This window comes from Pristiophorus japonicus, chromosome 2, assembly GCF_044704955.1.
Source record: "Pristiophorus japonicus isolate sPriJap1 chromosome 2, sPriJap1.hap1, whole genome shotgun sequence".
Taxonomy (NCBI): Eukaryota; Metazoa; Chordata; class Chondrichthyes; family Pristiophoridae; genus Pristiophorus; species Pristiophorus japonicus.
Window position 1 is genome coordinate 122,462,862 of NC_091978.1, and position 16,546 is coordinate 122,479,407.

Sequence of the window (16,546 nt, forward strand, 5' to 3'; positions counted from 1 at the left end):
ACTTCAAGTGCACATCCAAGCACTTATTAAATGTGGTGAGGGTTTCTGCGTCTACAAACTTTTAAGGCAGTGAGTTCCAGCTCCCCACCACCCTCTGGGTGAGGAAAGTTCCTCTCAAATCCACTCTAAACTTCCTACCAATTACTTTAAATCTATGCCCCATGGTTGTTGATCCCTCTGCTAAAGGAAATAAGTCCTTCCGATCCATTTTATCCCTCTATTCCAAAGAAAACAATCCCAGCCTATCCAATCTTTCCTCATAGCTAAAATTCTCCAGTCCAGGTAACATGCTTGTAAATCTCCACTGTACCCTGTAGTGCATCTTTCCTGTAATGTAGTGACCAGAATGGCATGCAATACTCTAGCTGTGGCCAACTAGTGTTTTATACAGTTCAAGCATAACCTCTCTGCTCTTGCATTCTATGCCTCAGCTAATAAAGGCAAGTATTCTATATGCCTGCTCAACCAGCTTATCTATCTGGCCTGCTACCTTCATGGATCTGTGGGCATGCACTTCAAGGTCCCTTTGTTCCTCTACAATTCTCAGTGTCCTACCATTTAATGTGCATTCTCTTGCCTTGTTAGCCCTCGCAAAATGCATTACCTCACACTTCTCCGGATTAAATTCCATTTGCCACTGTTCTGCCCACCTGACCAGTACATTGATATCTTCCTGCAGGCTACAGCTTTCTTCTTCATTATCAACCACACAGCCGATGTTAGTATCATCTGCAAACTTCTTAATCATACCCCCAACATTTAAGTCATAGGGCTAAAAATTCAGCAACCTTGCACTCAGTTTTTGGTGATATTTCGCCGTTTTTGGCGGAAAACGGTGTAGCTGAAAATTCGGGGAAGTCTTGCGGAGCCATTTTTAAATACCACTGGGGAGAGGACCACCGGCGAGCAAGACTCAACATAGAGCTTTCGGCAAAAATTTTGGCCAAACAATTCTGAGCGAGAAAAATCCGGCAGGAAAAAACCTGGGTTGCAGCCCTTGGAACAGCGGTGGGTATGAAGACCTGCAAAAAAGGTAAGTTAAAGTTTTTATTTTCAAATTCTTTTTCAGCGATTCAATACTTAAGTGTCTTGTGAATGTTTTGTGATGTTTTATTTTTTGTTTTCTGCAATTTTTGGGGGGTGTTTTCAGTTAACCTGTAAATACCATGTCTAACCACCAGAGGGCTTATCCCCTGGAGTCCCAAGGAATCCCACAATCCCTTGGCAGCACCTGTATATAAGGAGGCCTCACAGGCTGGAGAGGCACTCTGAGATCTGTAATAAAGGACTACGGTCACACCTTACTTTGAGCTTGCAGTATCTAGTCTGACTCTTTATTCAAGACATAACAACTGGTGACAAGATACAGATGACGAACTGCACCGCAACAATGCAGAGAACTGTGGGCATCCCGGAGAAATTTTCGGAGGGAGATGATTGGGAAACCTTCGTGGAGCGACTCGACCAATACTTCGTGGCCAATGAGCTGGAAGGAGAAGCGAACGCTGCCAAACGAAGGGTGATCCTCCTCACCATATGCAGGGCACCAACGTATGGCATCATTAAAAATCTGCTCGCTCCAGCGAAATCCACAGACAAGTCATACGATGAGTTGTGCACACTGGTCCGGGAACATCTAAACCCGAAGGAAAGCATTCTGATGGTGAGGTACCGGTTCTACACGTACAAGAGGTCTGAAGACCAGGAAGTGGCGAGCTACGTTGCCGAGCTAAGGCGCCTTGCAGGACATTGCGAATTTGAAGGACACGTGAAGCACATGCTCAGGGACTTCTTTGTACTTGGCATTGGCCATGAAGTAATACTTCGCAAACTTTTGACTGTAGAGACCCCAACCTTGAGTAAAGCCATAGCGATAGCCCAGGCGTTTATCGCCACCAGTGACAATACTGAACAAATTTCTCAGCACACGAGTGCTGCTGCAAGCACTGTGAACAAAGTAATGTTGTTTTTGAATCGAAATGTACAGGGCAGGACCTACATGCCTGCAGCTGCACGTCCACAGATGTCTCAAAGTTCACCATCAAGGGTGGTGAATACAGGGCCATTAACACCTTGTTGGCGCTGCGGGGGTGATCATCGTTTCCATTCATGCCGCTTCAAAGGATATGTTTGCAAAGGCTGTGGAACAATAGGACACCTCCAACGCATGTGCAGGCGAGCTGCAAACCCTGCTAAACCTGCAAACCACCATGTTGCAGAGGAGGACAGATCCACGGTGGATCACGATGAACCAAAGCCTCAGACCGAGGAGGCAAATGTATATGGGGTGCACACATTTACTACAAAGTGTCCCCCGATAATGTTGAAGGTTGAATTAAATGGACTCCTGGGTCCATGGAGCTGGACATGGGCACAAACCAGTCCATAATGAGCAAAAAGACTTTCGATAAATTATGGTGCAGCAAGGCCTCAAGGCCAGTCCTGACCCCCATTCGTACTAAACTGAGAACGTACACAAAGGAACTGATTCCCATAATTGGCAGTGCTACAGTAAAGGTCTCCTACGATGGAGCGGTGCATGAGTTACCAATTTGGGTGGTACCGGGCGATGGTCCCACGCTGTTCGGCAGGAGTTGGCTGGGAAAGATACACTGGAATTGGGACAACGTCCGAGCGCTTTCATCCGTCGACAACAACTCATGTGCCCAAGTCCTAAACAAGTTCCCCTCGCTGTTGGAACTGGACGAAGTTCCAAGGAGCAAAAGTGCAGATCCATTTGATTCCAGGAGTGCGACGCATCCATCACAAGGCGAGAGCAGTACCTCACATGATGAGAGAGAGGGTGGAGATCGAGCTGGACAGGCTGCAACGAGAGGGCATCATTTCGCCGATCGAATTCAATGAGTGGGCCAGTCCAATTGTTCCAGTCCTCAAGGGAGATGGCACCATCAGAATCTGTGGTGATTACAAAGTAACTATCAACCGTTTCTCACTGCAGGATCAATACACACTACCAAAGGCAGACGACCTATTTGCAATGCTGGCGGGAAGCTGGACTTGACGTCGGCCTACATGACGCAGGAGCTGGAGGAATCATCGAAAGGCCTCACCTGCATCAACACGTACACAGGTCTCTTTATTTACAACAGGTGCCCATTTGGGATTCGATCGGCCATGGCGATATTGCAGAGGAACATGGAAAGCTTGCTGAAGTTGGTCCCGCGCACCGTGGTCTTCCAGGACGACATCTTGGTTACAGGTCGGGACACCGTCGAGCACCTGCACAACCTGGAGGAGGTGCTTAGTCGGCTTAATTGTGTGGGGCTCAGGCTAAAACGCTCGAAGTGCATTTTCCTGGTGCCTGAAGTCGAGTTCCTGGGGAGAAAAATCGCGGCGGACGGCATCAGGCCCACCGATTCGAAGACGGAGGCAATCAAGAACGCACCGAGATCACAGAACGTGACGGAGCTGCGGTCGTTTCGAGGACTCCTGAACTATTTTGGTAACTTCTTACTGGGTCTTAGCACATTGTTAGAACTCCTGCACTCTTTACTGCATAAAGGAGATGAATGGGTATGGGGTAAAAGCCAAGAAAATGCCTTTGAGAAAGCTAGGAAGCTGTTATGTTCAAACAAATTGCTTGTGTTGTACGATCCATATAAGAGTTTGGTACTAGCATGTGATACGTCGTCATACGGGGTCGAGTGTGTATTGTAACAAGCTAATGAATCTGGGAAATTCCAACCGGTTGCTTATGCATCCAGAAGTCTGTCTAAGGCTGAAAGGGCCTACAGTATGATCGAAAAAGAAGCGTTAGCGTGTGTTTATGGGGTAAAGAAAATGCATCAATATCTGTTCGGGCTCAATTTTGAATTGAAAACTGACCATAAACCGCTTATATTTCTCTTTTCTGAAAGCAGGGGGATAAATACGAATGCGTTGTCCCGCATCCAGAGATGGGCGCTCACGTTGTCCGCATACAACTACGCCATCCGCCACAGGCCAGGCACAGAAAACTATGCCGATGTTCTCAGTAGGCTGCCATTGCCCACCACCAGGGTGGAGATGGCACAGCCCGCAGATTTAGTTATGGTAATGGAAGCATTCAAAAATGAGCCATCGCCTGTTACCGCCTGACAGATTAGAAATTGGCTAAGCCAGGACCCCTTACTGTCCTTAGTAAAAAATTGTGTGCTCCACGGGAGTTGGTCTAGTGTCCCGTTAGAGATGCAGGAGGAAATAAAGCCTTACCAGCGGCGCAGAGATGAAATGTCTATACAGGCAGACTGCCTCCTATGGGGTAATCGGGTAGTGGTGCCAAAAAAGGGCAGAGACAGCTTCATTAGTGACCTCCACAGCACCCACCCAGGCATTGTAATGATGAAAGCGATAGCCAGATCCCACGTGTGGTGGCCCGGTATCGATGCAGACTTGCGTGCAAAAATGTAATACATGTTCACAGTTAAGCAATGCACCCAAGGAGGCGCCACTAAGTTTATGGTCCTGGCCCTCCAAACTGTGGTCCAGGGTCCATGTTGACTATGCAGGCCCATTCTTGGGAAAAATGTTCTTAGTGGTTGTAGATGCATACTCCAAATGGATTGAATGTGTGATAATGTTGGCAAGCACATCTGCTGCCACCATTGAAAGCCTACGGGCCATGTTTGCCACGCACGGCCTGCCTGATGTCCTTGTAACTGACATTGGGCTATGCTTCATCAGTGCCGAGTTCAAGGAGTTCATGACCCGCAATGGGATCAAACATGTCACATCTCCTCCATTTAAGCCAGTGTCCAACGGTCAGGCAGAACGAGCAGTTCAAACAATCAAGCAGAGCATGAAAAGGATAACTGAAGGCTCACTGCAGACTCGCTTATCCTGAGTCCTGCTTAGTTACCGCACAAGACCCCACTCTCTCACTGGGGTCCCTCCCGCTGAACTGCTCATGAAAAGGGCACTGAAGACCAGGCTCTCGTCAGACAAACAGGTAGAGAGCAGGTGGCTTCAACAGAATACATATCATGATCGTGCAAATGTGTCACACGAAATTGAGATAAATGATCCTGTATTTGTGTTGAACTATGAACAAGGTCCCAAGTGGCTTCCTGGCACTGTTTTGGCCAAAGTGGAGAGTAGGGTGTTTGTGGTCAAACTCTCAAATGGACTCACCTGCAGGAAACACTTGGACCAAACCAAACTCAGATTTATGGACTATCCAGAACAACCCACAATAGACTCTACCTTTTTCAACCCTCCAACACACACACACAAGTGGCAACCGACACAGCGGTTGACCACGAAGCAGAACCCATCACCCGCAGCAGCCCAGCAGGACTCACCACTCTAGCAGCCCAACAAGGCCAGCTGAGCAGCAGCCCAGCGAGGGCCCAACAAACAACTCACCAAAACCAGCATTTGCACCAAGATGATCAACCAGGGAAAGGAAGGCCCCAGATCAACTCACTTCGGGGGGGAGTGTTGTTATGCATGTAAACCTGCAAATACCATGTCTAACCACCAGAGGGCTTATCCTCTGGAGTCCCATGGGATCCCACTGTTGTGTATGTAGATACCTTTAGCAAATGACTCCATGAGGCAAGATATGATACTGAAACTGTGTAGACCTGTAGTCATTTATTTGCAACTCCCAAGTGAGGACACCAAGCTGTGAGTTCCTGTCTATACTGGGTTACCTGCAGCATGCAGGTAACCCTTAGGTCTCCAACATCAGCACCCTCTGGTGTACAGGTAGGGTGTGTACAGTGTAAGGGTACATTCTGTGTTGCATAACAGGGTTACAGACATCCACAGTAAACGCATGGCATGCATATACTCCCCCCTAAGCTTTTTTTATATCCTTATTGTCATAACCTGGGGAGGTGATCAGTAGTGGGCTGTGGGAGGTTGTGGTGAGGGTTGTGTGGTTGCCAGGTGTGACTACTGTGCTTGAGGCTGGCCTCATGTATCTCCCCTCCCTCACACACAGACCATGTGGGTGTCACTTTTGTGGGACCCCTCATTGGGGTAGCCACAGCAGCAGTGGGTGTGATATATTCTCTGTAATGTGGGTAGCTGTGGGGTGGTGAGCAGGGCCACAGGACTGGGTGGGCTCCTTGTTCACCAATTGGGATGAGGGTCAGGTCATCCCAGGGTTTGCCAGGGAAGCTGGAGGGTATTGGCCTCAGGCTTCTGGTGTTGGCCCTGGTGGCCAGGGGTTGTAGAGCTGGTCTGGTATAGGTTGCCATTGTTGGTGGCTGGGCTGCCCATTGACCTCTGTCCCTGTAGTGGGTCTGCTCCCACTGGGTGTGTGTGTGTCCTGCAAGGGGCATCACATTTGTTCCAAAAGTCCAGCTACATGGTCAGGTAGCCTGCTGGACCTGAGGGTTTCCATTGGCATCAGCATGGTCCCTGTAGGATCCAATGTCCTTTGGCAGTGTCCCACCAGCATACATGACACCTTGGCTCTGATCACACATAATCGAGCCTGTATTGTACATTCTCTATCATTATTGTTAAGCATAATAAACTTGTTTTTAACCTTACTGACACCTGCATTCTTCTCATTAGTCACATTAGTTAAACCAGTATCACAATTCATGGTTACATTGCATACATTTTCATACTTGCACCCTTTTATTGCATCTTTAGCTTTAAAGTCCTTGTACTCAAAAAATTGAAACTGTCCCTTTAAATTATTTTGGTTACCGGTCTCCTTTAAGGGAGCCTCCCAACCGACTGGCCGCTCAGTGCCACGTGTCGCTCCTCCAACGCTGCCCCTCGTGCTATGGCCGCAGCCATTTTGATTTCAGGATCTTCTCCTCGTGGTTCAGCTGCCATCTTCTGGCTCTCCCTCAGGTAAGCTGTGGTGCTCTTTTCTTCCACAGGTTCAGCCCTGGATGTCGGGAGTCCCTTTCTTTCGACGCTGTTCACCTCCTGGAGTCCTGCACTGGCCCAGAAAGTGGAGTTTGGATCCTGGTCTCGGAGATTTCGCTGTGGTGTACTATGGGAGGTTGTGGTGAGGGTTGCGTGGTTGCCAGATGTAATCCCTGTGCTTGAGGCTGGCCTCATACGTCTCCCCTCCCTCACGCAACACCTCGCCTCGCCGTCGCCTCGCCGTCGAGCTGGACAGTGGGACCTCCGGATGCTGCGATGGATCCATGCTCGATGTCGATTGCCGGGGTCCAGATGCCGTCGCCACTTCGCCTGATGTTGACCGGGTTCATCCAATTTCTGTCCAGCAGCGTGGGACCGTCGCCGGCTACAATCCACAGGGGGAGTTTGTTCAACACGCCGCCCTTGTTGTAGGTGAGGAGCTGCGCCTGGACCGGAGACAGTTTTGGTCGAGTAGCAGGATTTATCCAAAGTTTTTCAAAGGTTGTTTGGCTCATCACAGACTGGTTCTCCCCTGTGTCGATTTCCATGGAGACTGGAACCCCGCCGATGTCCACTTCCATCATCCATGAAGAACTTTCGGTGGAGCAAGTAAAGATTCTATACTCTTCTTCCAGGGTTTGAGCAACTTCCTGTTTATCTGTGTCGGAGCCCGGTCGATCAGCCAACTCATCAGAGACGCGATGAATACAGCTTTTTCTGCACATTCTTTGGAGGTGCCCTTTCTCTTTGCAGCCTTTGCATGTAAATTTTTTATAGCGGCACTAGTGGGCCCTGTGGTTTCCTCCACAGCGTCAGCACGGAGCCATCCGGTTTACCCCATGTGGCGAACTCAGGGTTGCTGAACTCGGGGCAGCCTTCCTGCCTTTCAAAGTATCCATGCGATGCACTACGCTCACCGGTTTAGAGTCCTGAGTCAGTATTCGCTTGGAGTCACCGGCCAAAACCTTGTAGGCCTGGCTCACTTAGATTGCTTTCTGCAGGGTGACCATGATGTCAGCCGAGAGCAACTTGTGCAGGAGGCCCTCGTGGCCAATTCCAATGACGAATATGTCTCTTAGGGCTTCATTTAGGTGGTCTCCAAAATCACACGGAGCAGCTAGTCTTCTTAGGTGTGCAGCATACTTAGCAATATCTTGGCCCTCAGGTCGCCGGTAAGTGTAGAACTGGTGCCTGGCTGTGAGGATGCTCTTTTTCGGTTTTAGTCATTCCTGTATGATTGTTACAAGTTCCTCATAGCTTTTGGTGGTTGTCTTCGCTGGGGCTAGCAAGTCCCTGATGAGACAATGGATGGAGGGTCCACAACTGCTAAGCAGGATGGCCCTGCGTTTGTTCGGTCGTGTAGCCGGTGTGTCCCCATCCAGGTCGTTGGCTATAAAGAAGTGTTCCAATCTTTCCACAAAAGCGTCCCAATCTTCCCCCTCTGTAAATTGCTGAAAGTTGCTGAAGTTAGACATGTTGAACGTGTAGTTCGTAACCTCGTATCCTTGCCGCCATCGTGTATGTAGATACCTTGAGCAAATGACTCCACGAGGCAGGGTATGATACTGAAACTCTGTAGACCAGTAGTCATTTATTTGCAGCTCCTCGAGTGGGGACCACAAGTGTGCAGGTAACCCTTAGGTCTCCAACAGCAGCACCCTCTGGTGTACAGGTAGGGTGTGTACAGTGTAAGGGTACATTCTGTGTTGCATAACAGGGTTACAGACATCCACAGTAAACAGGCATGCATATACAACACCTACAATCCCTTGGGAGCACCTGTATATAAGGAGGCCTCACAGACTGGAGAGGCACTCTGAGATCTGTAATAAAGGACTACGGTCATACCTTACTTTGAGCTTGCAGTATCTAGTCTGACTCTTTATTCAAGACATAAAAGTTTCCCCCCCGGCCCAAGGCCTCTCTCACAGCGGTATTGGCCTCGGAGTAAAGTTGCAGAAAGTTTGCAGTTTGCACCGTGAATCCTCGTGCAACGCCGATTTTTATCGTTGAACAACTTGAAGCCTGAATTTTAGGCCTCGTAGTGGTAGCGGAGTGAAAGCAGTATGTTTGGCGAAAAAATACCGTTTTCACCAAAAAATACATTTCTAGCCCTAAATCATTGATATATACTTCAAAAAGCAAGGGACCCAGTACTGAACCCTGCAGAACTCCACTGGAAACAGCCTTCCAATCACAAAAACACCCATCAACCATTACCCTTTGCTTCCTGCCCTTGAGCCAATTTTGGATCAAATTTGCCACTTTGCCCTGGATCCCATGGGCTTTCACTTTCGTGACCAGTCTGCCATGTGGGACCTTATCAAAAGCTTTGCTAAAATCCATATACACTACATCAAATGCGCTGCCCTCATCAACCCACCTTGTTACCACCTCAAAAAATTCAATCAAGTTAGTCAGACACGACCTTCCCTTAACAAATCCATGCTGACTATCCTTGATTAATCCGTGTCTTTCTAAATTAATATTTATCCTGTCACTCAGAGTTTTTTCCAATAATTTTCCCACTACCGAGGTTAGACTGACTGGCATGTAATTATTCAGAGTATCCCTTTCTCCCTTTTTAAATAAAGGTACAATGTTAGTAATCCTCCTGTCCTCCAGCACCACACCTGTAGACAGAGAGGATTAGAAAATGGTGGTCATAGCCTCTGCTATTTCCTTTTTTGCTTCTCTTAGCAGCCTGGGATACATTTCATCCGGGCCTGGAGATTTATCCACTTTCAAAGCTGCTAAAACCCTTAATACTTCCTCTCTCACTATGTTTATTTCATCTAATATTTCACACTCCTCCTCAATGATTGCAAAGTCTGCATCGCCCCCCTCTCTTTTGTGAAAACAGACGCAAAGTATTCATTAAGAATCATATCCACATCTTCCGCCCCCACACACAGATTATTTCTCGGTATCTGTCATAAGCCTCCCTTTTTTTCTTTATCCTATCCTGACTGTTCCTTGATATCCAGGCCGCTCTAGATTTGTTAGTCCTACCCTTTTTCTTTGAGGGAACATACTTGCTCTGAACCCTCAGGATCTCCTCCTTGAATGCCTCCCACTGCTCTGACACTGATTTACCATCAAGTATTTGTTTCCAGTCCACTTTGACTAAATCCCATCTCAGCTCAGCAAAATTGGCTTGACCCCAATTGAGAATTTTTATTCCTGGTCTATCTTTGTCCTTGTCCATAACTACTCTAAATCTAACTGAATTATGATCACTCACACCAAAATGCTCTCCCACTGATACCTCTTCCACCTGCCCAGCTTCATTCTCTAAAACTAAGTCCAGAACCACCATCTCCCTTGTTAGACTTGCTACATACTGGCTATAAAAGTTCTCCTGAATGCATTTTAGGAATTCTGCACCCTCTATACCTTTCACACTAATTTTATCCCAGTTAATATTAGAGTAGTTGAAATCCCCTACTGCCCTATAGTTTTTGCAATTCTCAGAAATGTGCCCACATATTTGTTCTTCCATCTCCCTCTGACTGTTTGGGGGTATATAGTACACTCCCTTTTTATTGTTCTTAATTCAACCCATATGGCCTAATTTGATGATCTTTCTTACATATCATCCCTCCTCACAGCTGTAATTGTTTCTTCAATCAATACTGCATCCCTCCTCCATTTTTACCCCCCTCTCTATCCCATCTGAAAACTCTGTAACTAGGAATGTTGAGCTGCCATATCTTCCCTACTTTTACTCATGTCTCAGTAATAGCTATAATATCATACTCCCAAGTGTCGTCTTGTGATCTCAGCTCATCTGCCTTATTCTCGATACTCCTTGCATTGAAGTAAACACCTTTTAGCACTGCCAAACTCCCTTGTTGTCTATTTTCTAGCCCTTGTTTCCTCTGTCTTCCAAATTCACTTATTACTTTTCTGTTTTTCATTTCAGCTTTGCTTCTCTCCCTTCTGAATCTATTGTCAGGTTCCCATTCCCCTGACAAGCTAGTTTAAACCCTCCCCAACAGCACTAGCAAACCCTCCCATTGGTCCCGGCTCTGTTGAGGTGCAACCCGTCTGGCTTGGACAGATTCCCCGCCCTCAGAAATGGTCCCAATGCCTCAGGAATCTCAAGCCCTCCCTCCTGCACGATTTCTCCAGTAAGTCAATTGGTTAGAATTTTTTTTAGTTTAGTTTTTTTTCTCCAAAAGGGGGCGTGACCAGCCATTTACGCCTGTTTTGGCCATAGAAGCAAATTTGGCCAGCTAAAAGTTACTCCAATCAAAGTTAGGCCAGTGTATGTGGCTACTTTTGTAGGCACAGAAAAACCTTCACGGCATCATCAAAAATAAATGAAATATAAATCAGCTACTGAAAATAGAGCAGTCCTGCCTTGCCGACTGTAGAACGCACCGGCTAGCCCTTCGGCCAGGCCTAGGGGCGGCAGGCACGCATGACTGTAGGGGTGAGGGATGTTTTTTTTTACAGTTGTTCCTAAATGTTGTGTGGTGATAATGGAACATGATTCAGTTTTAATGCAAAAAATCTTTTATTGAAAAGTTTACAATGCAGTTCAACAACAACAACAACAACAACAACAACAACAACAGCAAAGAAAGGCTGCACCCATCTCTCACCCACATATCGGGGAATGTGCACTTCCTCATAGGGGCGGTGATGGTGATGGGGGGGGGGGGTTGGGGGCCCGGCTTGGGTCTCAACAGAGGCTGGTGTGGGGATTGCAGTGGGAGTGGCATTTTATTGTCAGACCTGTGTGCCCTTATTATAGCAGCTAGCTTCCGCATGGCCTCTGCCATCGTTTGCACTCCCTCTGACATGCCCACCCTCAGTTCCTGCCTCAGTGCTGATATTTCTCCCGACAGTGTCGCAACCTCATCACGTACCCTACTGACGATGGCCACGAGTGATCGGGTAAGGGCATTGGTCTCTTCACCCAATGACATAACCTGATGTACATTTGATGAAGGCTGCATCTCAGGAGAGGCTGGTTGGCTTACCCTTCCCCTCGCCGTGGGTCTGCCTAGCGGCACCCCTCCAGTGCGAGGCGCAGGCTGGGACGGTGGGGCCCTGGGTATTCCAACCTGCATTCCACCACTGCCACTGGGACCCACAACCTCGGAAGGTGTGAAACCAAGGAATGTCGTGGCAGAGCTCATTGAGGTGTCTGGCAAAGTGATGCCCTGTACCATGGACTGATCCATATCACGATCAGCATTCTCCCGTGAACACAGATCCATGGACCCCTCCTCCCCCCACCAGCCTTGGTCTGGAGCAGATGGATCTTCTTGTTGATCTTCAGGATGTTCAGGATTATCTTTTTGTTCTGCAAAATACAACAGTTCACTTAAATGGTTAGCAGGAAAGGAGGGGGCAGGATGGGTGGAATGAGTAGTCTCATGTGTCGCAGGCCAGTCAGCAAATTGAGTCGAAGGGCGACGATGCCTTTTCATGATTGACCCTCACCCTCGTGTGTGGGCCCAGCTTGTGCAGAGCTAATACTTTTTCTGCAGGTGCGATGCAGCAAGGCAGCGACCCTCTGTTCCGGGGTGATAGGTGGTGCAAATTTGACGGCCCTCCTCCTGTTCTAGTTCTCTCCCTTTTGTGGTGGACCAATTTCTTCTGCAAAGTTGAAAATTTAATTTTTGCCACATGGTGAGCTTCTGATGGATGGGACATATATAAATGATCATAGTAACAATTGCATTCCATTTAAAACTCAAGATAATACTTACACTCACTACTTGACCAACGTCCTGCCATTTCTTTTTACACTGGCTTCCTGTTCTTGCGGTATTCACCCCTGCGGAGAATTCTTCTGCAACTAGGTTCCAGCGTCTCCTCATTTCTTTGGGTGGAACTTTTGTGGGACCACTCTTACTGATATCCAGCTCTTGTCATCTGTCCTCAATGAGTTTCTCCACTAGTTTCTCCACTTCCTCATGCAAGAAGTTCTTCGTTCTTGTTGCATGCTCTTGTGTCATTGGTGTATCGGATTCACACTCAGGTAATGTTGAAAAAACACAGTTCTCACCTTGCATGCACCTATGCAGCACTCCTTTCCACTTCCTCAGCCACCTAAAGATCAATATTAACACCTTACCTTCCAATATGGCCCACTGTCAATGCTGCTGATGCACTGAGGACGCTCTCCCTTTAAATGGCCGATTGCCAAGGTTCCTGGCCCATTGCGCATGTGCACACGCTTCAACGCACAGTGTGCACGCACAAACGGACATGCGTCCCCCTGCCGGCACTCGAAGACATGTTGGGCCGAAGCCCCGTCCCCTGCCGGCTGCGCTGAGTAAGCACGACCCAAGCTCCGCCCCCCGCAGGTGTCGTAGCTCCATGCCACGGGACCACAGGGATCCAGGAGCGGCCAAATTATCCCGGTAAGTTTTCGACGCGTTTTCTCCACCACGAAGTCGATGCACCACATCTAACTACGCCACTCTAAACGGCTGGGGAAATTTGGGCCCTAGGGGTGGGGAAAACTCGCCTCCGTGATCCTGCACAAAATCAGATGGGATCACATCAGAGAAAGTTGGTAAATTTAGTTGGTGTGGCCTCCTGCCATGTCATCACCCCGTCGGGGATTTCCCTCCCCCTGCCACGACCTCTGCCCGCTCCTTCCCCATCGGCTGAAGCAAATAGTGGCTGGAGATGCTCAGGTCCCTGGTGGATTTCCCTTCTTTCCACCCTAGTTACCAGTGCTTTCTAGGGCCAACATAAACCCCAAAGAAGCAGCAATTGAGGTTCAGATTTCCTCCAGTCAAGGGAGTGGGCCTTGTAGTGGTATCCTCTCCCTCCATTCAGCCTCACATCAACCTGCAGTCAACCTGCTGAGCCCTTCTGTCGAAGCCTTTCTTCAGATCTTTGAGATGTTTCTGCCCCTTTCAGATTGCTCGCTGTCTCCTCTGATGCTGCAGCTATGTCCCCACTGCAGCATCACCAGAAGCTTCCTCGTTCACACTGGTGGAGCCACTTCTGATGGCGAGAATCCCACTATGCATTGGCAATAAGTTCTGGTGGGTACAGAGGGGCAGGCAGAATTGCCTCTCCAATACAAGTAAAAGAAGAGAAATCCCCCCCCCCCCAACTCCCCTCGCCCACCTGAGATTTCTAGCTCCCCGAGAGAATATATGACCTCAAGGAAAAGGCATAAATATAAAAACAGAAAAGTAAATGTTAAGCTCACTTTCTTTTGGAGGATAGATATTTGAAACCAGCAGAGACGACAGGAGAAGTTGCATTAAAGCTTAACCAGCAAATGTGTAAATGTGAGACAAATATGTCTTTGTCATGACTGCTACTGAAGTTTTCTGTTGAAACCATTGCTGCACGATATATTGTTCAACAGATTTTTATTTTTAGCATCTGAATAAGCAGATCTGCTAGTGAATCAAACCCTTGTAGAATTCAATGCCGACGAATAGGATGAAAAAATAAAATTTCTCTTTCATTCCCAGTCTTTGACCTATATTGAAAAGTTGCTTTAGAAACATAGAAACATAGAAAATAGGTGCAGGAGTAGGCCATTCAGCCCTTCGAGCCTGCACCACCATTCAATATGATCATGGCTGATCATGCAACTTCAGTACCCCACTCCTCTCCGTACTTCTTGATCCCTTTAGCCATAAGGGCCATATCTAACTCCTTTTTGAATATATCTAACGAACTGGCCTCAACAACTTTCTGTGTTAGAGAATTCCACAGGTTCACAATTCTCTGAGTGAAGTAGTTTCTCCTCATCTCGGTCCTAAATGGCTTACCCTTTATCCTTTGCACATTAATCTCTTATGTGGGACCTTGTCAAAAGCCTTTTGAAAGTCCAAATACACCACATCCACTGGTTCTCCCTTGTCCACTCTACTAGTTACATCCTCAAAAAATTCTAGAAGATTTGTCAAGCATGATTTCCCTTTCATAAATCCATGCTGACTTGGACAGATGCTGTCGCTGCTTTCCAAATGCGCTGCTATTTCATCTTTAATAATTGATTCCAACATTTTCCCCACTACTGATGTCAGGCTAACCAGTCTATAATTCCCTGTTTTCTCTCTCCCTCCTTTTTTAAAAAGTGGGGTTATATTAGCTACCCTCCAATCCATAGGAACTGATCCAGAGTCTATAGAATGTTGGAAAATGACCACCAATGCATCCACTATTTCTAGGACCACTTCCTTATGTACTCTGGGATGCAGGCTATCAGGCCCTGGGGATTTATTGGCCTTCAGTCCCTAATTTCCCAAACACAATTTCTGACTAATAAGGATTTCCTTCAGTTCCACCTTCTCACTAGACGCTCGGTCCCCTAGTTTTTCCGGAAGGTTATTTGTGTCTTCCTTAGTGAAGACAGAACCAAAGTATTTGTTCAATTGTTCTGCCATTTCTTTGTTCCCCATTATAAATTCACCTGATTCTGACTGCAAGGGACCTACATTTGTCTTCACTAATCATTTTCTCTTCATATATCTATAGAAGCTTTTGCAGTCAATTTTCTGTTCCCTGCAAGCTTACTCTCATACTCTATTTTTCCCCTCCTAATTAAACCCTTTATCCTCCTCTGCTGAATTCTAAATTTCTCCCAGTCTTCAGGTTTGCTGCTTTTTCTAGCCAATTTATATGCCTATTGAATTTAACACTCTCCCTAATTTCCCTTGTTAGCCACGGTTGAGCCACCTTCCCCATTTTATTTTTACGCTTGACGGGGATGTACAATTGTTGAAGTTCATCCATGTGATCTTTAAATGTCTGCAGGTGTATTTTCTGCTGTTAGGTTAAAAAAAAAGGAAGTTATAAGAACCAATGTTCTATTATTATTTTAACCTCTGCTATTTAATAATACCAAATTAAAAGCTTGCTAATGGTCCTTAAGACCAACTGATATTGTTTTGCATTTGGTGCAATGGATTGTCCACTGGCACCCTCACTTCTCACTTATATGAAAACATTAGGGGTCGTTTTCTGATTTTAAACTCCTGCCAGCTAACCTTGTCAGCTGGGAGTACATATTGGAAATGTGACCATTTATTGTGCATAATTTTATGACGATTTAACGGATGGTTGGAAAATCATGCACAGCAGATGCCCAAATTTTCTATATGCATTTATGGCAGGTAAAGATCCCGTCAAGAGGGCAAAGTTGTAAAATTGCCCATATTGTATCTTTCGGATTGGTCAACAAGGGGTGAGTTTTGTAATTACACTATGTGCTTCTTGCATTGCTGCATGAGACAAAGGATAGATCAGGAGTGAATAATGTATAGAACACTTCACCAACACCCACTCCAACTACCCTCCTTTGCATAATTAGGTTTTATAGAACATTCCCAACACCCACACCAACTATCTTCCAGCTTATGATAATTCACAATGGAAACAATCACTTGCACCTACATTACAATGTGGGCACCATCAAGCAATGTAATAGGATACACAAATTTAAAGAAAGTTCAATCTCTTAATGTAATGTAATAGTACAAGTTAGGATTATTGCATAGGATTACATAAGATATATAGCACAGAAACAAGCCATTTGGCCCAACCAGTCCATGCTTATGCTCCACGCAAGCCTCCGCCCATCTTTCCTCATCTAATTCTATCAACATAACCCTCTATTCCCTTCACCCTCATATGCTTATCTAATTGCCCCTTAAATGCATCCATACTGTTCACTTCAACCATTCCCTGTCGTAACAAGTTCCACAGTCTCGCCACT